This window comes from Cetorhinus maximus, chromosome 12 (genome assembly GCF_964194155.1).
Source record: "Cetorhinus maximus chromosome 12, sCetMax3.hap1.1, whole genome shotgun sequence".
In the NCBI taxonomy this organism is placed as follows: Eukaryota; Metazoa; Chordata; class Chondrichthyes; order Lamniformes; family Cetorhinidae; genus Cetorhinus; species Cetorhinus maximus.
Window position 1 is genome coordinate 107,987,890 of NC_135890.1, and position 24,037 is coordinate 108,011,926.

Sequence of the window (24,037 nt, forward strand, 5' to 3'; positions counted from 1 at the left end):
TAATGTTTTGGATCTACAGTTATTCTATTAAAGTTACTCTCCCCAAAATCAGTTTATTCCTAAAAAGGTGAAACCTATTAATAGCTGGCTTATGTCTGGTAGATAGGCTTCCCCTTTTCATCTCTTTTCCAACTCATCCCCCCCACCCCCTCACCCTCATGACTCATAGTAAAAATCACTTTAATACAGAGCCTCATACAGACCGGGAAGATCTCAGGTTCACTAACATAATAGTGAAATTTATACAATTAACCACACCGTTAGGAAAGCACCGGAAATAAAAGGTTTATGCTCCTGATCACATTCTAGCAACTTCTGCTAGAAACTTTGGGCAGAATTTCCCAGTCGGCGTGCGGGGATGGGACCCACACGCCGATGCGTAAAATGACGCGGGGTGACATCGGGCGAGCATCCTGATGTCACCCCATGTCACTTAGATTTTCAGTTCGGCGGGCGGGCAACCGAATCAGCTGCGCATCCGCTGAATTGTCAAAGGCCTATTAAGGCCTGGTAATTGCCTAATTGAGATCGTTGTCAGGGCTGCCTGTCCAACCTTACAGTTGGCGGGCAAGCCGGGAGCCCAGGCAGGCTTCCAAATAAACATGAAACCTCATCCACAGGCAGGATGAGGTTTCATGAGGGCTTTAAAAATGTTTATTAAGCTTTAACATTCAAGTAATTGACACGTCCCAGCTCATGTGACATTTCTTCTCCGTTCAGCCCAGTTCAAGGTTGTGGCGATCTCCCTGAGGCAGCACTTTGCCTCAGGGAGATCTGTGGGCTCTTTTGCACATGTGCGAAAGAACGCATAGACCTGCTCAGGTAATCGCCCCCTGCCCGCACATGGACCGCACAGCGCTTCAGGGCAGACGTCACGCTGGGCGGGCCTTAATTGGCCCGCCCATGTAAAACGGCGGTGTGCCCCCAAAGGGGGGAGCCGATCGGGAACCCACCCGGCCGCAAATGCACCTGCACAAACCTCCGACAGGCAGAAAATTCTGCCCTTTATGCATTCATTTGCATGTATGTGGACATACAAGACAAGTGAGGCTTAGTAGTGATGCACACCATTGTTAAGTCGCCTAATTAATCATGGTTGGATTGCATACCAAGAATATACAGTTGAATACGAAACTGTACCCAAGCATTAATCTCTGCCACACAAGATGGGGGGAAAATAGTTAACGCCAAGCAAGTCTGGAGACCTGCGAGGTAGATCTTCATGCACAAGTAGTTTAAACAAACCAGATAGGAAGTCAACTGAAGTGGGGAAAACATCACAAATTCATTAAAAGATTAAATCTTTCTCCAAGCGCTCTTCTGACAACTAAATGGAAACAAATTATACAAGACTGATACTAATTAACAACTTTATGTCTTTTGGAAAAAGAAAGTGGGTCTGAATAAAACTAATGCAGTGTTTAATAATGTTCACAATTTAACAGCAGCTATTTAAAAAGCATTCTGTCAAGATCGCCAAAAAAGTAAAACAAATGAGTCGCAATCATGGTTTGTATGAGCTGAGCAATGTCATTTGAGAATTAATGTCATAAATCTTTTTTGGATAAATTGTTTATGGAAAATTAAATTGTAGCCAAGAATTATTGGCTGCATTCAGACAAAAATGTGCCAAAATCTCCACTTATTGACCCTTTCCTTCTTAGTTTGCAAATCAACCCCACAGGCCAGAAACGTCTACGGTTCTCTCTGGTTTATAGTGAATTAGCTGATCTCAGGTAAGAAAGTACCTCATCCTCAAGTTCTTCTTCTCCCTCAATCTCTAGAGAGGAATATCCAGCAGTTCTAATTTTGTGGGTGAGATGCATCACCATGACAGAAAAATCAATGCCACGATGCTAAAACAGAAACCTCTTCATCAGGACCTTTGTTTAGTTCCTTGCTTGCCACTCCAATTTTCTCCCATAGTCTGCTGAAGGTAATGGCTCGTGCTTTCATGTGGTTCCAGAAGCTCCATTCAATTGCCCATTACTTTGACAAAGTGGTTAATATTCACATAATGCTTGGCAATGCAAATAATTCAACTGAGAGGCATAATGCCCAAGCCTGATCCTGTTCTCACCGAATATCCACACATGTACATTTCCAGCAAGTTACTAGATAGCAATCAGGATAGCATATGATCTGGAGGGAATGGTGTTTCCATGACTTGCCGCACTTGTACTTCTCAATGATAACATCTTTCTTCCTTGTGACCTCTACCAAAGTAACCTGGTGAGTTGCTGCAGTGTATCCTGTAGAATATAATCTGTGGCCACAGTACACCAGTAATGGAGAATGTGGATAGAGTCCAGTGGCAGGGACACCGAACAAGCAAAGTGCTGCATTTTAGATGACCTTGAGCTTCCTGACTGTGTAACTGCATCCATCCAGGTGAGCAATCTGCTTCTGGTCATTGCTGAGTCAGCAATGGTGGTGCCATGAACATCAAGGCATAATGGTCAGGGTTTTACGTGATTGAAATGGTCAATACCTCACACTTATGCAGCACTAATGTCAGCTGGGGCTTGCCAGTCGAAATCTGGATATTATCTACAGCCTGGTGAGTTGGCTGCTTTATTATCACACTAGTTGTGAACAGAGATTAATTCTCTGGAACTGTCAGTTAACTGCCCTATTCCTGATTGTATGATAGACTGATGATGGATGTAACTTCTTAGATGAAGCAGCTGGAGTTGAATGGGCCACGGATACTTCTGAGGGTAATCCTTGCAGTCATGCCCTGGGACTGTGGTAGCTGGCTTCCAACAACCATTCCAATCTTCATTTGCACAGACATAGCCCCAGTGGGAGAAAATAAAGGCATTATTGACTCATAGACTCAGATGATTACAGCACAGAAGGAGGCCATTCGGCCCATTGTATTTGCACTGGTCAACAAAGATCTGACTACACTAATCCCATTTTCCAGCACTTGGCCCATAGCCCTGGAGGCTATGGCAACGCAAGTGAATATCCAAATACTCCTTAAATGTTATGAGAGTTTCTGACTCAACCACTCTTTCAGGCAGTGAGTTCCATACTCTCACCACCCTCTGGGTAAAAAAAATTTCTCCTCAACTCCCCTCTTAGCCTTCTACCTCTTACCTTAAATCCATGCCCCCTGGTTATTGACCCCTACACTACATTGCCGTTGTTCCATGTGGCAATTTAAGCATGCAATCCCAGAACACACCACTCCATGGCACAGCATACAGAACAAAATCTTTTGCAAATGGAACTCAGGGGGCAGGATTTTTAGGTCAGCATGCAGACATGATCAGTGGGCCCGGGAGCGACCGGGGAACGGACTGTCGACTGCGATCAGCCCCCGATCACGATTGCACACTGGCTGGCCAATTAACGGCCAGCCAGCATGAGGTATGCGCTGAAATGCTCAGCGCTGCCGGAGTGGGGTGGGAGGAGGGTGGGTGCTGACGTAAGCGTGGGCATGGGGGAGCACAGAATGACAGCTCCCTGAAGGCAGAGAGAGCTGCCTCAAGGAACTGAAGAATTTAAAACCAATAAAGATTTTGAAATCCGGAAAAAATGTCCATCAGTCACATGGACATATACATGATGAAAATTCTGTCCATACTTTTTTAATTTAATAACAGAAACCTCATCCCGCCCTTGGATAAGGTTTCATAAAAAACGCCGCCTGGCAGATTTGCCCATCCGCCAACTGTAAGGTTAGACAGATCGCTTTAATAGGCTTAATTGCTTAATTGCCCTCTTAATGGTCAGAGGTACACTTAGTGCAGAAGGTATAACCTTCATTGCTTTCCTGTCCCTTGTTCCCCTCCTCTTTCCTCTTCATGCACAGGGGTCTGCATCTGCTCCTGAGGATGTTGATCCTCATGCCTACTCATCCCTTGCTCGAGGGGCGTGAGTCTTTGGAACTCTATTCCTCAAAAGGCAGAGGAAGACTCTCTGAGTCTTTGAATATTTTTAAGGCAGAGGTAGATAGATTCTTGATAAGCAAGGAGGTGAAAGGTTATAAGGGGTAAGTGGGAATGTGAAGTTGAAGTTACCATCAGATCAACCATTTTCTTACTAATGGCAGAGAAGGTTCAAGGGGGTGAATGGCCACATGCTCCATAGGCAGCCTAGCCTTTCAAGGATGAGGCCATCGTCAAGCAAAATTGTTTCTACACTTTGAGATTTATGGCCTTTAGTGAGATGTTGAGGATAGGAAAGAAGGTGTGAATGTCTACTCTGGTTCGAAGGGACGGGTGAAATGGGTCATATGAGCTAGTTGCTTTCATCACCCTGGAACCTTGTCATTGTAAGGGTCCCATTGGCATGCCTGCAACTTCTGGCCTGTGCAGTGGCCTCTTCTTGTGGGGCATCAACATCCTCGCCCTCTTCAAAGTCATCCATTTCAGCATCCTCCTCAGAGGAGATGCGCAGCTCCTCAATCTCTTATTTTGGCAACTCATTTCCCTTTGGAGCGCCAGGTTGTGTACAGCGCAGCAAACCACAATGATTTGGGGCTCTGGGAAGAGTACTGGAGAGCACTGCCTGACTGGTCCAGACATTGGACAGGCATCTCCAACATGCCAATGGTTTACTCAATCAAGGAGCATGTTGCAGAAAGAGCCACATTGTGCCCCTCCTCTGAAGCACTCTGTGGCTGCCGAACGGGCATCATTAGCCAAATCTTTTGCAGGTAGTCTTTATCACAGAGGAGCCAACCCTGAATGCGCTGAGGGCCCTCAAAGATAATCTGCTTTCGGTGATCGCAAATCAGCTGCACGTTGAGAGACTGGAAGACTTGTCTGTTGATAAATCTTAGTGGCTGCTTCCAGGGAGCACGTAAGTCCACATATGTGCAGTCAATGTGCAGCGATTGTTGCAAATCCCACTGCTCTGGCAGCCTGACTGGCTTCATCCAGGGAGAACTAGACATAATTGTGTGCCTTACTGAAGAGGGCATCAGTGACCTCTTGTATGCCTTTATAAGTGGAGGATTGCAATATTCCACAGAGATCCCCAAGTGGTGCCCTGGAATGAGCCACTTGCAAAAAAGTTATGTGGTGGTGACCCTTAGAGCAACTGGCAATGGATGGCCTTCCAGTCCGTGCGGTGTCAGATCCTCCCGAAGAATGTGGCCAATGTGAGCCACGACATCCCTTGACAAGCAAAGGACTCTGTGGCACTGTCTCTCACTTACCTGCAAGTATGAGAGACGTCTTCAGTATACCCTAGGCCATGTCAAATGCTCCCATGGAATTGGTCTCTCCTCCACAGCTTCTGGGTCTTCATGGAGCCCTGTTGGCCCATGTTCCTCAGGGGCCTTTACCCTCCTCTTGCAATCCCCCTCTTCCTTTAACCCATGCCTCTCGTCATGTGTCTCTGTCTACCCCTTCCCTCCTGGGCTCCAGTCACTAACCTCCCTCCCACCACCACCCTCCAATAAGTGACTCTGTCCACTCCTTCCATTGGCTCTGTCCAGTCAACCCTCCACCAACCCTAATCAAGCATGTGTCTTCCACCCCCCTTCCCTTCCCACTGGTCATGTCTTGCACGAGTCGGAGCAGTGTAGTGTAAGGTAGGCAAACACTACACATATAAGCCTTGAAGTCACAAGTGAAGTGCAATTCGCCATATCTCACTGCATGATCTTAACTGATGGGGAGGATAAAATGAGAAAATTTAAAATAGGGAAAACACAGAAAGCTAAAAAACAGGGCGCAATGTCACTTATATCCAATCGTGAATCAGACCAGTCTAATGATCCACTGGTGGGGCAATTAGATTTGGAATGCGAACGAGAGGCAGAATTTTCTCGTTGGCATGCGAGGGCATGCCCTGCATGCCAATGCGTAAAATGACGCAAGGTGACATTGGGTGTGCATCCCAACGTCACCGCGTATCATTCCAATCTTCCGTTCGGCAGCCGCGCACCGGAGGTGAATGCGCGCCCGCCGAACTGTCAAAGGCCTGTTAAGGCCATTAGTAAACTATTTAAACTAATTCTCAAAGCTGCCTGTCCAACCTTAAGGTTGACGGGCAGGCAGAGTCCAAGCAGCCTTCACGTTTTTCATGAAACCTCATCCACGTGTGGGATGAGGTTTCATGAAGGTTTTATTAAATTAATAAATAAATTGTGCTTACTTCACAAACATATCCCAGCTCATGTGACACTGGCACATGAGGGGACATGTCCGAATAATTTTTTTCTCTCTTTATTTCAAAGTTTAAATATGAACTTAATCTCCCTGAGGCTGCTCATGGGATGCAAATGTCACTGGTTAGGCTAGAATTTATTTCCCATGCCTAATTGCCCTGGAGAAGGTGGTGGTGAGCTGCCTTCTTGAGCTGCTGCAGTCTATGTGGTATAGGTACACCCACAGTGCTGTTAGGGAGGGAGGGAGTTCCAGGATTTTCACCCAGGGACAGTGAAGAAATGGCAATATATTTCCATGTCAAGACAGTGTGGCTTGGAGGGGAACTTCCAAGTGGTGGTGTTCCCATGCATCTGCTGCCCTTGTCCTTCCAGATGTTAGCAGTTGTGGGTTTGAAAGATGCTGTATAAGGAACCTTGGTAAGTTCCTACAGTGCATCTTGTAGATTGTACACACTGCTGCCACTGTGCATCGGTGGTAGAAGGAGTGAATGTTTGTGAATAGGGTGCCAATCAAGCGGGCTGCTTTGTCCTGGGTGGTGTCAAGCTTCTTGAGTGTTGTTGGTGCTGCACTCATCCAGGCAAGTGGAGAGTATTCCATCACACTCCTGACTTGCACCTTGTAGATGGTGGATAGACTTTGGGGAATCAGGAGGTGAGTTACTCGCTGCAGGATTCCTAGCCTCTGACCTGGTGACACACCTGTAGTCATGGGGGAAGTCAGCTGGCCTATATACAATGGCAATTATATCAGATATGAAGGGTGGGTGTTATATAAATACAAGTATTAACAATTATTTTTTTCCCTTATACTTCCATGAAGCACCCCAGGATATTTTTCTGTGTTAATGGTATTTAATAAATTCAAAATACCTAGTCATCCCTTTACTGTACTTGAAATGAGAACTCTAAGACAGGGTTACCAAATAAAACATGTGGAAGGATGCTGCCTGTGGTTATCTACAGCACCCAGCAGGTGGCAGTTCTTACCATTAATGAAAAGCATTAAAATTTCAGTTACCAGCACATTTGGATATCTCACTGCATGACCTTAACTGACGGAAAGGAAAGAATGAGAAAAGTTAAAATAAATTTACAGGTTAGCATCTCTAAATTAAAAGATAATTTAGATGGTATGGGAAAAGGAACTAAGTTGGTAGTTCCTTCAGAGTAGGAGTTTAAAAGTTGAATGGCTTCTTTTGGTTCCATAAAATTCTTAAGTTGACAAACACTGGGTAGCCCCTGCTAGACTGAAGACAAACTAAAATTAACATTGATCCTCAGTTTAAAGACTTTGCATCAAAGAACTGCTGTGGCTGTTTTCCTCCTTGAGAAAACTGACAGTAACATCATGGCACAGGCTGCAGACAGTACAGGACTATGAACATACAAATTAAGAGCAGTAGGCCATTCGGCCCCTTCAGCCTGCTCCACCATTCAAAAGATCATGGCTGAGCTGATTTTAATCTTTACTCCACATTCCTGCCTATCCCCAGTAACTTTTCACCACCTTGCTTATCAAGAATCTATCTAGCTCTGCCTGAAGGATATTCAAAGACTCTGCCTCCACCGCCATTTGAGGAAGAGAGTTCCATAGACTCAACTCAGAGAAAAAGTTTTTCTTCATCTGTCTTAAATGGGTAGCCCCTTATTTTTAAACAGTGACCCCCTAGTTCTAGATTATCCCACAAGAGGAAACATCCTCTGCACATCCACCCTGTTAAGACCCCTCAGGATCTTATATGTTTCAATCAAGTCACCTCTTACTCTTCTAAACTCCAGCAGGTACAAGCCTAACCTTTCCAACCTTTCCTCACAAGACAAGTCTAGTAAATCTCTGAACTGCTTTCAACGCATTTACATCCTTCCTTAAATAAGGAGACCAATACAGTACACAGTATTCCACATATGGCACTGCATCTTCTGGTCGGCGAGCGAGGGGGGGGGGGCAGGGCCCACTTGTCAACGCGTAAAATGACGCAGGGTGTCATCAGGCATGCGTCCCGACGTCGCCCTGTGTCATTTAGATTTTCAGTTTGGCCAAACTGTCAACGGCCACTTAAGGCTTTTGAAAAACTAATTAAGCCAATTAATGGACCTGCCCGTCCAACCTTAAGGTTGGCGGGCAGGCTGGGAGCCCAGGTAGGCTTCTGAAAAAACATGAAACCTCATCCACGGGCGGGATGAGGTTTCAAGAGGGATTTAAAAATTTCAGAATATTTTATAATAAAAGTTATGGACATGTCCCAACTCATGTGACAGTGTCACATGAGGGGAAATGTCAGTAAAATTATTTCTATTCTTTAAACTGCTTTTCACTTTTGAGCCAATCTCCCTGTGACAGCACTTTGCCTTAGGGAGATCTGTGCACTCTTTTGCGTGCATGCACTGCCGGCTCAGGGAATCCCCCCTCCACCCGCACAGGGAGCACACAGTGCTTCCGAGCGGACATCACGCTGGGCGGGCCTTAACTGGCCCGCCCACATAAAATAGCAGCGCGCCCCCAACTGGTGGCGCCGATCGGGAACCCACCTGCCCATGCCTGCTCTCATGCATCCCCCCCCCCACCCCCAACAGGGGGAAAATGTTGCCCATGGTCAAACCAATGCCCTGTGCAACTGAAGCAAAACCTCCCTACTTCTGTTTTCAATTCCCTTCACAATAATCAATAACATATTAGATTTCCTAATTGCTTGCGATACCATGCTTCTTTTTCATTGTTCCTGCCAAAATGGACAATTTCACATTTTCCCTTATTATACTCCATTTGCCAGATCTTTACCCACTCCTCTAACCTATATCATTTTGTAGCCTCCTTATGCACTCTTCACAGATTACTTTCCTCCCTATCTTTGTATCATCAGTAAATTTAGCAACCATACCTTCCATCCCTTCATCCAATCATTTATAAAAATTGTAAAAAATTTATACCTGTGGTACACCACTCATTATATCTTGCCAACCAGAAAATGACCCATTTATGCCTACGCTGTCTCTTTTAGCTAGCCAATCTTTTATCCATGCCAATATGTTACACCCTATGCCTTCTGAAAATGCCTTCTGAAAATCTATGTACAGGACATCCACTGGCTCGCTTTTATACACAGCACATGGTACTCCTTCAAAGAATTCCAATAAGTTGGTTAAACCTGATTTCCCTTTCACAAAACCATGTTGACTTTGCCTGATTACCTTGAATTTTTCTAAGTGCCCTGCTATAACGGCTTTAGTAATAGCTTCTAATATTTTCCCTATGACAGATGTTAAGCTAATAGGCCTGTAGTTTCCTGCTTTCTGTCTCCCTCCCATTTTGAATAAAGGAGCTGCTATTTTCCAATCTAATGGAACCTTTCCCGAATCTAGTGAATTTTGGAAAATTAAAACCAACGCATCAACTATCTCACTAATTTTGTAATTGGGCTTGAAAGAACCTTTGGTTTGCATGTGCATAGGCCTCAAGCCAGTTTCAGGCAGATGCTCTGGGCAACTACACAGTGCCCTGCCCAATATGGCATGCAATGCATACCCAGCATGAATGAATGCATACATGCATCATATTGGACCCTTCATTGCCCTCTCTTTGTATGAAAAATTAGGGCTGCCAATGCAGTTTATAGGTCAGGCAACAACAACAACTTATATTTATACAGCACCTTTAACATAACGAAGGCACATCACAGGAACATTCTAAAACAAAGTGTGACAGTTGAGCCACCTAAGGGGATATTAGGTCAGATGATCAAAAGTTTGGTCAAAAAGCTGGGTTTTAAGATGTGCCTTAAATGGAGGAAAGCGAAGGGGAGAGACAAAGAGGTGTAGGGAGGAAATTCCAGGCAAATAAAGGCACATCCACCAATTGTGGAACAATTAAAATTGAGTGCTCAAGAGGCCAGAATTAGAGGAACACAGATATCTCAGAAGGTTGTGGGGTTGGAGGAGATTACAGAGAAAGGGAGTGGCAAGGCCATGGAGGGATTTGAAAATAAGGGTGAGAATTTTAAAATCAAGATGTTCCTTGTCCAGTAGCCAATGTAGATCAGCAAACAGGGGTGATAAGGGAACGGGACTTCCTGCAAGTTTAGACACGGGCAACAGAGTTTGAATGACCTCAAGTTTATGGAAGGTAGAATGTAGGATACCAGCCAGCAGTGTGTTAGAATAGTCAAATCCAGAGGAAACAAAGGTATGGGTGAGGGTTTCAGCAGCATTTGAGCTGAGACAGGAGCAAAGTCAAGCAATGTTACTGAGGTGGAAATAGGTAGACTTAGAGATAGTACAAGTGAGGTCGGAAACTCATCTCAGGATCAAACGTGACACCAAGGATGCCAACAAAATAGCTTAATCTCAGGCTGTTGCCAAGGAGAGGGGTGGGGTTGATAGCTAGGGAACGGAGTTTGGAATGGGGATGGAAAAAATGGTTTGCGTCTTCCCAATATTTAATTGGAGGAAATTTACATTCATCCAGTGCTGGATGTCAGATAAGCAGCCTGATAACTTAGCAACAGTAGAAGAGTCAAGAGAGGTGACAGTGAGGTAGAGATGGGTGTCATCAGTGTATGTAGAAAGTTCACACCATGCCTTCAGATAATGTCACCAAGGGCAGCATGTAGATGAGAAATGGGGGAGGCCAAGGATTGATCCTTGGCAGTTCACACTTGTGGCCTTAAGTCTAAAAAAAATTTGTAAACTCTTCCTTCCCTTCGCCCCTGCCCACCCTGCACATGGAGAGTTTTGATGGCTAATGTACCAGTAAGGTTCCAGACTTCCTCATGCTTCCCACAGTGCAACAGTGAATACACTTCAAAAGTACTTCACTGACTTTAATGCACTTTGGGATGCCCTGAGGCAGTTAAAGGAACCATATAAATGCAAGTCTTTCTTATGTGCTTCCAGCATTTGTTGTTACCTCAGTTCCCTCATTGTAACCAGCTTAATCAGTAGTTCATACATGGGACCATTAGATTTCAGTCTCAATAGAAAAGACAGATTGAATTGCATGAGTAATCCCAAAACAGGAATAAACATCTTGAAACACAAATGTAATAAAGACAAATTTAACCTAAGTCACCTTGAAGCAATAGTCTTGGTCATAAACCTTCACTCATGGGCTGTTTGTCAGTTATCAACATATTGAGGGATAAGTCAGCTTTACACCTTTTAGTCAGATTTTTCAAGTTTTGTGGGTAAGCACATATGCTTAACATCCCTAATTAATAATCCCTGATTTTAACTGAAAAAATACACTATCCAGCCCTTCACTGGGTTCTCAATAAATGAAAACGCTAAATGAACATGCATGGAATAATGGCAATAATAAATCCAACTTGCAGCTGCACAGAATGATACACATATCCTCCCACAGGTGGTCAAATCTGGAACACAGTTTTGATGTCAGTAACCCCCTACAGCCCCACTTGACTGCTTATCTTGCCTAATCACCTTCACTTGCCCAGACAGCACCATGCTTGTTTACTGTCCAGAGGTACTATTTCATAAAGTCTACCTCCCAGTTTTTCTATAAGATTAAAGTCAACCCTTGTTCACGTGGATTATGTGGTGCTACTTCCAGTTTTACTTTCTATGCCAAATGGAATGAAAGTATTTCACCAAAAATGGGTAAAAAGATTTTAGTTTAAACTGCAAGTAGTTCATAGGCCTGGGGAATTTGTGCAAATTGATTCTGGGGATTTAAAAATTCTACCAGCATGTAAAAGAAAAAAAAACTTGTATTTATATGGTGCATTGTCCCAAGCACATCTCTAAGCACTTCACATCCAAATCAAAAATTTCAAACACAATCATTATGTGGAGAAACCCAACAGGAAATATGTAGTTAGCAGGGTCCCCACAAATATCAAGTTAGATAAATAATCCGATTTTTAAAAAATTCTTTCACATGGCTTGGGCATCACTGATTAGGAGAGCATTTTTATTGCCCATCCCTAATTGCCCTTGAGAAGGTGGTGGTGAGCTGCCTTCTTGGACCACTGCAGGCCAAGTGGTATAGTGCTATTAGGCAGAGAATTTCAGGATTTTGACCCAACGACAGTGAAGGAACGGCAATATAGTTCCAAGTCAGGATGGTGTGCAGCTTGGAGGCGAACTTGCAGGTGCCCCTGTCCTTTTAGATGGTAGAGTTTGAGGGTTTGGAAGGTGCTGTTGAAGCCTTGGCGAGTTCCGGCAGTGCATCTTGTAATTGGCACTGTAAAACGGCTGCCACTGTGCATCAGTGGTGGAGTGGATGTTGACGATAGTGAATAGGATGCCAATCAAGCAGGCTGCTTTGTCCTGGATGGTGTCGAGCTTTTTGAGTATTGCTGGAGCTGCACTCATCCAGGCAAGTGAAGAGTATTCCATCACACTCCTAACTTGTGCCTTGTAGATAGTAGACAGGCTTTGGGGATTCAGGAGGTGAGTTACTCTCCACAGAATTCCCAGCTTCTGACCTGCTCTTGTCGCCACGGTATTTATCTGGCTGGTCCTGTCCATTTTCTGGTTAATGGTAACCCCCAAGATATTGATAGTAGGGGTTTCAGTGATGGTAATGCCATTGAATGTCATGGGGAGATGGTTAGATACTCTCTTGTTGAAGATGGCCATTGCCTGGCACTTGTGTACGTGAAATGTTACTTGCCACTTATCAACCCAAGCCTGAATGTTGTCCAGGTCTTGCTGCATATGGGCACAGGCTGCTCCAGTGTCTGTGGAGTTGTGAATAATGCTGAACATGGTGCAATCGTCTGCGAACATCTCCACTTCTGACCTTGTGATGGAGGGAAGGTTATTGATAAAACAGCTGAAGATGCTTGGGCCTCAGACACTGCCCTAAGGAACTCCCACAGTGATGTCCTGGGACTGAAATGGTTGACCTCTAACAACCACAACCATCTTCCTAGGTAGGACTCCTACCAGTGGGGGGTTTTCCCTCTGATTCCCATTAACTCCAGTTTTGCTAGGACCCTTTGATGCCACACTTGGTCAAATGCTGCCTTGATGTCAATGGCAATCACTCTCACCTCACCTCCTGAGTTCAGTTCTTTTGCCCATGTTTGGACTAAGGCTGTAATTAGATCAGGAACTGAGTGGGTCTGGCGGAACCCAAACTGAACACCAGTGAGCAGGTTACTGCTGAGTAAGCACTGCTTGAAGCACCGACAATGACCTTTTCCATCACTTTGCTGATGATTGAGAGTAGGCTGATGGGGCGGTAATTGGCCAGGCTGGATTTGTCCAGCTGTTTGTGCAGCCTGGGCAGTTTTCCACATTGCTGGGTAGATGCCAGTGTTGTAGCTATACTGGAGCAGCTTGTCTAAGGGTGGGATCACTTAGTTCTGTCTATGGCATGCTGCTTTCGCTGTCTGGCATGCAAGTAATCCTGTGTTGTAGCTTCACCAGGTTGACACTTCATTTTTAGGTATGCTTGGTGCTACTCATGGCATGCCCTCCTGCATTTTTCATTGAACCAGGGTTGATCCCCTTGCTTGATGGTAATGACAGGGCAGGGGATATGCTGGGTCATGAGGTTACAGATTGTGGTTGTATACAATTCTGCTGCTGCTCATGGTCCACAGCACCTCATGGATGCCCAATTGAGTTGCTACATCTGTTTGAAATTTATCCTATTTACCACACAACACTAAGCTAATCTGACACTTTAAGATCCTGCTCCTTCAAAAAGTGCCACGGATACCTTTACATCAACTTCAACAGGGAGCTAGGGTATCAGTTTTTTGCCAGAGCCAGAATGTGTGTTCTAAAAATAAATGCCAGAAATTTTGTTGGGGTAGGGGGAGTGAGAGAGTTGGGAATCATGCAAAGAAGTATTTGCACGAATGCTTTTATGACAAGCTTCACACTCCTACACCTGCTTTTACAAGATTTCTGCATTTATGGTGGCAAATTCAAGGCGTCCTTAAGTTCTACTGGCTGGTCACTTCAGGTGTGCTGAGTTTGGTCTCGTTTCCCTAGATAAGGTAAAATTACTATAACTCGTAAAAATGTAACCCACTTTGTAAAAATCAAAATGTTAGTTTTTACTTGGAAAAGCCTAGGTTAACAAAGGACAGCTAGCACGGATTTGGTAAAGGCAAAACATGAGTAACTAACCTAACAGACTTATTCAGAAAATAGATACACATGGGGCAGAATTTTCCCTTTGGCTTGCGGGGGCGGGCCCCACATGTCCGCTTGTAAAATGATGTACGGTGATGTCAGACGAGTGTCCCAACAGTAATGCGCGCCATCGTGATCTCTCACTGGGCGGGCATGCGATCATGTCCGACGTGCGCCCGCCATTAATTAACAGGCCACTTAATGCCCTCGAGGAACCAACTGACGCCGATTTTTCAGCGCCCGTGCAATCTTTGGGTCGGCGCACAGGCACAACGTGCAGGCAGGTAGGACACACTTGTATTAAACTCATCCACGGGCAGGATAAGAGGGTTCACTGGGGTCGCGAGTGTGCACAGTCAAGTATTTATTTATGAAAGTTTTTGAAACTTACCTGTTTGATCTGCAGTGCTTCAAAATGCATACCAGCTGCTTTTTCTGGACTCTTAATCTTCAGGTCAGCACTCTGCAGTGAGTAATCCTTTCTGGGCCTGCAGGTTTCAGGAAACCTTCCCTTAGCCTGGGAATGGGAGCTGAACTGTCCACTGGGGGCAGCTCCTCTGAGGAGGAAGGGAAGGCTAGAAGGGGGAGGAGGCCAGGAGTGCACATTCAGCCTCCAGGGGAGCCACCTTTGGGAGGGCAGGCGCAGGCACAAGGGGTGCAGGTTCAAGAGGCAGTCCAAGGCTGAAGAGGCCGCAGAAGACGCCACTATACTGCTGCCAGGGTATATAGGCGGCGAAGCAGCCACCTCAATATGTCTGAGGTGTAGTGCCGGAGGAGGCTCCATCTCTCAAGGGAGACAGTCAACTCTATCTGTCAGATGATAGGGCCTGAGATCTCTGCTAATTGTGTGAGTGGACACCCCATGCCAGTGGCTCTGAAAGTCACAGCTGCCCTCAACTTCTACGCCTCTGGCTCCTTCCAGGGATCAGTGGGTGATCTTTGCTGTGTCTCCCAATCAGCTGTCCGCACTTGTGTAAAGCAGGTTACAGATGCACTGCTCAGGTGTGTATTGACCTTCATCCACTACCGTTCGGACCAGACAAGCCAGACACAGCGAGCTAGAGGCTTCGCAGCCTCCAGTGGACAGTTCAGCTCCCATTCCCAGGCTAAGGGAAGGCTTCCTGAAACCTGCGGACCCAAGAAAGATTCCTCACTGCAGTGTGCTGACCTGAAGGTTAAGAGTCCAGTCCAAGCAGCTGGTATGCGTTTTGAAGTACTGCAGATCACACAGGCAAGTTGCAGGAGCTCACCACCTCCGTCACCTCCTCCCAGGTATGTTTCGTCATGTGGGGGAGCCTCCTCCTCCAATCCTGGGGAACCAGCACCTCCTTCCGAGGTGGGCAGCAAGGCAGTCATCCGAGAAACGAGGGGCACACTGGCCCTAACCTCCAGCCTCGCCTGCTCCGCTGACCAACCCTCCGGACTGGCCTGCTCACCAGAAGCCCTCTGATGAGCCCTTCCACTCGCAATTGCGAGCAACCTTGCAAGGGCTGCCAGCGCTTCAGATAAGCAGGCCACCAGGTTGCCATTGGATCCGGTGGACAATGCACTCACACCACCGCCCACCGACTCCCGCTATCCTTGGGAGTCGTGCATTACGCTGGGCGGGCCTTAATTGGCCCACCTGCATAAAAAGGCCCGCTCCATCCCCACCGCCAAACAGAAAATTCAGCCCATGATATTAGAAAGGTTGATGGTACCTGGGGTCTGAAATTAGCTAAGGGATAGGAAGCAGAAGTGGTGATGAACAGATGTTTTTCTGACTGGAGAGAAGTGTGCAGTGGGGGGCCCCAGAATTGCTTTTCTTATTATATATTAATGACTTGAACTTGGGTATTAGCATTACAATTTTGAAGTTTGCAGACAATACAAAACTTGGAAACATTGTAAATAGTAAGCGTGATGGTAGCACAGTATATGTCAGGAGGACTGGCTGGTAAAATGGGAAGTCATATGACAGATACAATTTAATGCAACAAATGTGAAGTGAAGTGATGTACTTTGGGAGAAACAACACACAGGGACAATGTAATCTAAAAGTGTGCAATTTTGGAGGTGGATGGAAGAACAGAGGGATCTCAATGTTAATGCTGAAATTGTGCTGCAATAGAGTACATGATTTAAGTTGACAATTTACAGCAGCTGTCCCCAATTGGGGAAGGATTCATTGCAAGAATATAAAAACCTGTTCACACTGGGTTTTGGGGGAGGGAACTGGAAGAATCTGTGTTCTTACTCTGTTGTCTTGGAAAAAAAGCTGCTTTAAGAGGGAAGACTATCTTCAGATTCATTCTTTCCTCATTACAATTACAATTAGTGGAATTAACACTCAAGATGCATAATTCACAAATATTTGAAGATGGCTGGGTAAGTTGATAAAAATGACTAAGAAAGCGTAAGAAAGATACTGGAGTTTGTAATTAGAGGCACTGAATACAGAAGTAGGGATAAATTATTTCCTCTAGCAAGTGAGTTGATAACCAGAGGTTAATTGATTTAAAATAATTGGCAAAAGAATTAGAAATGGAGGATTGTAGAAATGGAGAAATTTCTTCATGCAGAGTTGCCAAGATCAGGGATGCATTAGCTAAAAAGGGTGGTGTATTCCATACTTACTATAAGGACAATTGGACATGCTGCCCCTTGGCAATATCATCCAAAGGTACAGTGTTAGTTTTTCACATGTATGCTGCCAACATCCACCTCTACCTCACCACCACCTCTCTCGACTCTTCAGCTGTTGCTAAATTATCATACTACTTAACTGACAGCCAGTACTGTAAAAGCAGAAATTTCCTCAAAACTAAATATTGGGAAGACTGAAGCCACTGTTTTCAGTCCACACTCCAAACTCCATTCCCTAGCTACTGACTCCATCTCTCTCGCTGGAAACAGTCTGAGACTAAACCAGTCGGTCACAGTCTTAGCGTCACATTTGACTCCGAGATGAGCGGCTGACCACATTTCATGCCATCACCAAAGTCACATATTCACACCTCCATAACATCACCCAGCTTTGCCCCCATCTCAGTTCATCTGCTGAAACCCTTATTCATGCCTCTGTTACCTCTAGATGTGATTTTTCCAACACACTCCTGGCTGGTCTCACATATTCTACCCTCCATAAACTTGAGATCACCCAAAACTCTGCTTCCTGTAACTTTACACACAGCAAGTCCCATTCGCCTATCGCCTCTGTGCCCACTGAATTACACTGGTTCCCAGTCTAGCAATGTCTTTATTTTAAAATTCTCATCCTTGTTTTCAAATTCTTCTAAATTGCTTCGACCATCCTTATCTTTGTAATGTCCACAAGCCCCACAGCCCTCTTAAAGATATGTGCACTCATCCAATTCTGGTCTCTTTGAGCATCCCCGATTTTAATTGCTCCACTATTGGTGACTATGCCTTTAGCTGCTTTGGCTGTAAGTTCTGGAATTCCCTCCCCACACTTCTCCGTCTCCACCTAGCTTTCCACCCTTAAGACACTCTTTAAAGCCTACCTCTTTGATCTTTTGGTCATCTGACCTAATATCGCCTTATCAGTGTTACATTTTGTTTTATAATATGTCTTAGGATGTTTTATTATGTGAAAAGTGCTATATAAACATAAGTCGTTGTTGTTCTTATTATACTTGAGGTCTAATTTGCAGGGTTATGGAGAAAAGGCTGGAATATGGGATAGTCATGATGGGCAGAACGACTTCCTTCTGTGCAGTAAGATTCTATGAACTATTTGTCATGACTGTAATCCTTGCCGCACTTTAATTGCATTACAAATCCGATAGGTGAAACAGCAACAAGGGGCAGCTTGAAAATAATATGCTGTTCAGTTACTGTGCCCCTTGCGCTCTTCAGTTGGTAATGTTCTATGTTCTTTAAAAAAAACAAATAGCCTGTTCCTTGTAATCAGGACCTTGATGTGTTTTGTTTTAAGGTGTTGTAATGCCAAACAAACCTCACAGCAGTTATGTAACTGGGAACAACTCAAAGTTGAGAAATATTGAAATCTGAATGTCATCATTAATCAACATGGAAAAACAATGTTTTAAGGATTTACAGGATTGTGTTAAATAAGCTACTAGAATGTATTCACTTCTAGTGTCATGTATTGGTAACCTTACACATACTGTTCTAAACCCAGTGTCTTTAACCTGACCTCAACATCAAGCAGGAAACTGAACTCCACAGCAAGAAGGGAGATAGGAATACGCTTTGGTTTTGTTAACCAAACAACTACATCTTTAATAAATTTATCTAAATAAACTTTTACTTCACAAAACAATGTAGTCTATAAACATTAGCCACAGTTAGCAAATCAGGTTACACCAATGAACAGTAAATAATGACCTTCAAAGAGGAAATAACAGAATGGAAAATTCTATGTAATAAACAAGTTCACTAAACATATACCTGATAATTAAGTTGAATAAATAATGCACTATTGTGAGACTTGTTTGATCAGCACCAATCATGGAAACGATTATATAAAGTATCTTGAGTAACAGCACAAAGTTTGTAGCATTTGCTTTGCGAAACTTGAACAAATACTATATACTACTGTAGAATTTTATAGAAAAAAATCATTATTGATGATGTTGTAATACATGACATGGAGAACAAAAACATACACCTGAACTGAAGATGCAGACAAAGGGCAACATTTCAAAAAAAGGGGGCATTAGGGAAGAGGAAGGGTACAAATGAAGATGTGCGTAAGTTAAGTCATGCTTTAATTGACCAGCTGTCCTTGTTCATATGTTCAATCACTCTGCCAGTGGCAATGGATTACTGATCAATAGAAGGTCTCTTACCTGCAAAGTTAACCCACTCATAGATGCAAAGAGCCTGCTATCTGCCCAGTGTCACAAGTTGCTGTCCTTGTTTGTATGCCAATTGCATTGCACTAATGACCATTAAGAAAGCCTCATGTGGCAACTCACCATTGACCAACAAGGCAGACAAGAACTTCCTCTGAAAACAAATAGCTGTGCAGCAAGTGTAAATTTTGCAAAAATATTCAAATGAGAGCTGGATGAATTGCTGTTAATACCAGACATCTCAACCTAAAGAAGGCAGGTGGGTCATTATGTCTCATCAGTTGTATGGGGAACCTTATTTAGGCCACACAACCTAACTTGTCCTTCTGCTTTAATGGTAATTTTCCTCACGCATTTCTCATTTCTTTCCTGCTTTAATTACTTTACATCTTTTAGCTTTACCTTTACTCATAGTGTCTACTGCACAATTTCTAATACACTCTTCATTTTCTACTGAATTATTATTTATACTACCTTTCCCACCTGATGCTGCAACCCCTCCCCATCACCCCATCTGGACATATCAGTATTCCTTCATTGTTAGTGGATCAATCTCTTTGAATTCCCTACCTAATATCACTGTTGGAACACAATTGCCACAAGGATGCCAACCATTCAAGAAGAAGAAGAAGGCCTTCCCAGGAGCTTACCAGTGTCACCCCATCCCAAGAATAAATAGAAAGAGAAACCCAAGAGATATTCCCTCAACATTCAGCTCTAAAAATGTGCTAATTAAGTAATCAATTTGATCTGGATTGCACCAAACAAAAGAGGCAGCTTTGTTAACAGAGGCTGAATTCTGTTGCAAAATGTAATGAAGAAACCTGTACATTACATAGCTCCCTAAACAAATTTAAAAAGACAGAAATATTACTTTGCCAAAGTGGCCATCCTTCATGTATTCCTACTGCATGTGTAACAACTGACTACTTGAATATAGATTGAATTTAGTTGTGATGCTCCAATTCTCATCCAACATTATAAATTAAAGCATCATTGGATTACTGTTTGAAGAAACACTGATGATTTTATCCAGCCTAGCCAAGGCTAATACAACTTCCCTTCCACTCATCCCAAATGTTATCGCTTCAAAAATCCTGAGTTATGATGGTTGCATTGGCACCAGTTAACCTTCTTCACGTCATGAAGGTGCATTTTATCTGACTGAGGCTGAAACGATTTGACAATAAAAGACGTCACAGGGAAGTTCCAATCTCACCAAGTCTGAGATCGGTTAGCTTAGCACAGAGCATAAATTAAACTTGGGAGCTACCATTACCTACAGCCCAATTGCACTGGGAAAATTACAGAACTAAAATAAGAAATTTCATTTTGAACACTGCAAAGTCTTCATGTACAAAAAAAAGCTGAAACATTAGGGTGTTGTTAGAAAGCGTTCCAGAGTTAAGATGGCATAAGCTTCTGCACAGCAACTGATGGGGGTGTTTGGGGGGGAGCGACATTAGGAAAATATCTTTTATTTTTATTCTGTATTCAAGAAGTCCAACATATACATGGGATGCACAAATGTTTACATATGCTGAAATACAGATTAGTTGTACAATATACACTTATCTAAACATTGATCAACTTACTTTACCCTTCTCCCCATCTAAATATAACATCCTGAACAAATGCAATCATGCCACACGTGGGGCATGGCACTGTTTCATGGCAAAGTCCGAATCAGCAGCCAATAATTGAACAATTATAAAGATATAAATGCAAGAATTATTTAGTCTAAAAATGGTGACTTATTCCAATCAAAAATCACATTTTGAATGAAAATTTTCCCACTTTTTACAACCAGTATTCCAAATCAAGAACTCCAATGCCTCAAAGATTAAGACATAACTCCAGAATACCAGAAATCAAAACAAAGAAACTATTTGAATTGTTTGAGGTGGATAAAATGAGAAGCAACAAGAAAAGATGAGTTGAGTTTCACTTGTATTCAAATTAGAATAAATACATTCCGTTACAATGAGATCATCTTTGATTTCTGCTTTACTCTGCAGTGCCTCTTTCTAGAAACTATATACAGGAAAGGCTTGTATTTTTTTAATACTCAAGGGGATCATTATTTCCAATTGCTGGACAAAGGATAGTTGAAACTTTTAAAAATGGTCTTAAAATGTAAGCAGTGGTTATATAAATAGTCAGTTTAAATTTGTTGGGTAGTCAGCAGCCACAGCTGGGAAATAGCGGTTAATGAAACCTCTAGTGACACATATGTGTGTTGTCTTATTGAGCTCATGTCCTTATAAATAAGGAAACTGTTGATATTGGCAAGTGCTCCATGTGACTACGAAACCAAACTTTTGAATATTGTAACTCTCAAATTAGAGCTCACTACTACTGGATTATTTTAAAATCTTCTGCTACATCTTTCTGTCCGTTACTTTACTGACTTGCTTCTGCTGTGAGATCCTGGCTGTGTGCCAGCATAACAGAAAGTATCTTGGGCAGGATTTCAACAGCCACCAAAGACATTAATAAGAATGGCAGAAGAGAAATAAAAAATATTATAAAAGTTGAACTGCAGCAATATTATTCCTGGCTTTAGCAGCAAGCCATTAATTCACATCATGGCATACTTCAGAAATGGTAAATAGTTAAAATGCAGCTAGAATTTAGCAATCTGCAGCATCAATTGAGAGTATTATAAACATTTAAATCAGAGCTGCTCATATTTCAGTTCCTGGCTATTAATTATATAGACTGAGTTAACCATTGCTCAGAACCCAGCTTTGTCAGTCATTTCCAAATATACTTTAGGATACGCTGCAATATGTTTCTGGAGTCATACAACTCTTGCTTTAGTGCTGTGAAATGAAGATCCCGGTATCAGTCACAGAAGATTATGAAGTAAAGAAAACTGGGCAAAAATATTTTATTCAAAGTACTTGGCTTTACTTGTATTTATTTAAGATTCTCCCTCGATTGCAATGTGGCGTATTACTCAAAGTCATATGCCATTTTAGTGCAAGTCTTTTTATTCCCAGATATGATTAGTTTGTAAACTTACTTTCTATATATTTAAAATTTCTTTATAATTTCCTCAGGCTAAGGCCTGGATTTTTGCTCCTGAGTAGGGAGCACTGAGTCAGGAAAATTCCTGACTCCACAAACCCGACTTGGGAGAAAGTGCCCCAGATGTTCTAATTTTTGTTCAGTGGGGGATGATTGTTAAGGGGAGTCTGGCCCACTACTCCTGGAAACAGTGCAGAGGCAGCCACAGGGCTACTGGGTGCTGAGGTGGGCTGTGTGAAAGACTGGCCTCGGTGCTCAGGGACTTAAGAAAAAGAATACAGCCCTCTAGCCCTCACCCACTCCCCATCCATGCCAACTCATGCCACTGCATGACCCGCACCCCCAAGGACCTTCATATCCTCCATGCCAACCTATGCCCCTCTACCCACCCCATGACCCTTAATAGCCGCAATGCCAACTTAGTGCCAACTCATGCTAACCCATTCCCCCCACCTACCGCCCTTTGCCCTTACACCCTCCGTGCTAGCTCACCCAGTATTCACCATGGGCAGACCTCAGGAACTATACTGAGATGAAATAGTATCAAGTTTTAAGTGTCTATTGATGACTTCATTATTTAAAAAACACTTGATAAAAACCCATTCACTACATTTAAATTCCGTTAACTACTCAATCCCTTTTAAAAACAAGTATTTGAATTCATAACCCCACATCAAAGACTTTATAACCAATTGGAGCTGTCAAAAACTGAACTAACATGCACCCACTGTGATAATGATAGATTGTGAAATCAATCGTGCAGCACAAATCCTATAATGATAGTCCTCTGGCTTATGTTAATAGAGCTAAATAGCAAGCAATGTTTGTTTTAAATTGCAGGCTGTTTTATTAAAGAAATTAAAAGGCAGGAGATATAAATCTCTTGACAGCTCCAATGAATTTATCAATTTCTTACGCACATTTATGTCTATCTTTAACAATCCCAAAGGACATATGACCTCTCCAATAGGGCCTCTTATCTCTCCCAGAGGTGTCCCTCGGCCTATCCAAGGGGATCCCTTACCTCTCCAAAAGGCTACCCTACCTCTCAAAAGAACTCCAGTAAGTTTAGACCTTCACCTGATAAGTATAAAGCCTATAAATCATGCTTTGGACATCTCATTAATGAAAACGAGATCTATTTGAAGGCAAGTACATGTTTATATGTGTAGCTGCTTCCATGAAGCACGGATGTACAAACTGCAACCCATCCCTGTTACCCCCGGTGAAAATGGTGGGTGCCGAGTTCGGGACTTGCAGAATTGGGGCTGTGGTGCCATTTTGCCTAAGCCAGACACCCTCTCCATCCCCACAAAAATTCAGGCCTAAGTCTCTAGCATTTCAACATCTGAATTGGGTAGAGTTAGATGATAGTGAGATCATTGCTTTTGAGACAAAATATTCACATCATGGCAAGAGAGTGAAATTTTAAGGTTTAACAGCTCCCTTTTTATCTCTACCCCGGACCTCTGGTCTTCATCCCTCTACTCTCCTCCTGTTAACCCCAAGCCAGAACCTATTGGGGAATAGATTCAACATCATAATCAGAGGAAACAGTGATTGCTGTGGCGAACAGCAATGCTGGAAAATATATCACAAAAAGTCTCTAACACATTACCCTCTTCTTACTTCTATCTTACTACACACACTGCATCCTGCTTTCAGCACCCATCATCTCTCAGGAGAGCAGACTTCCTGAAGATTCTCTGTCACCCAATCTGACCTCACATGCACCAACTCAGAGAATGGCCCAACCTATATATTAAAGGGCCTTTTATACAGTGCATCACTGGGCACACATGCAGGGACTAGGGCAGGGAGCTAGGATGAACTCATTGGCGAGTGAGAGGACCTACTGGCTCTGCTGCAGAGGATTCAGATACTAACCAAGGACTTAGAGTATTGAAGCCTGATGGGCATATACCAAGAAATGCTAGGTGCACTG

General features: G+C 43.4%; 1 protein-coding gene and 1 long non-coding RNA gene across 5 annotated transcripts in view; both read right to left on the reverse strand.

Moving 5' to 3' along the window:
* Nucleotides 1-24,037, reverse strand: part of LOC144687829 (uncharacterized) — a 701,476-nt gene that overhangs the window by 334,483 nt on the left and 342,956 nt on the right. The gene's annotated exons all lie outside the window — the stretch shown is intronic.
* Nucleotides 1-24,037, reverse strand: part of smtnb (smoothelin b) — a 413,005-nt gene that overhangs the window by 327,300 nt on the left and 61,668 nt on the right. The gene's annotated exons all lie outside the window — the stretch shown is intronic.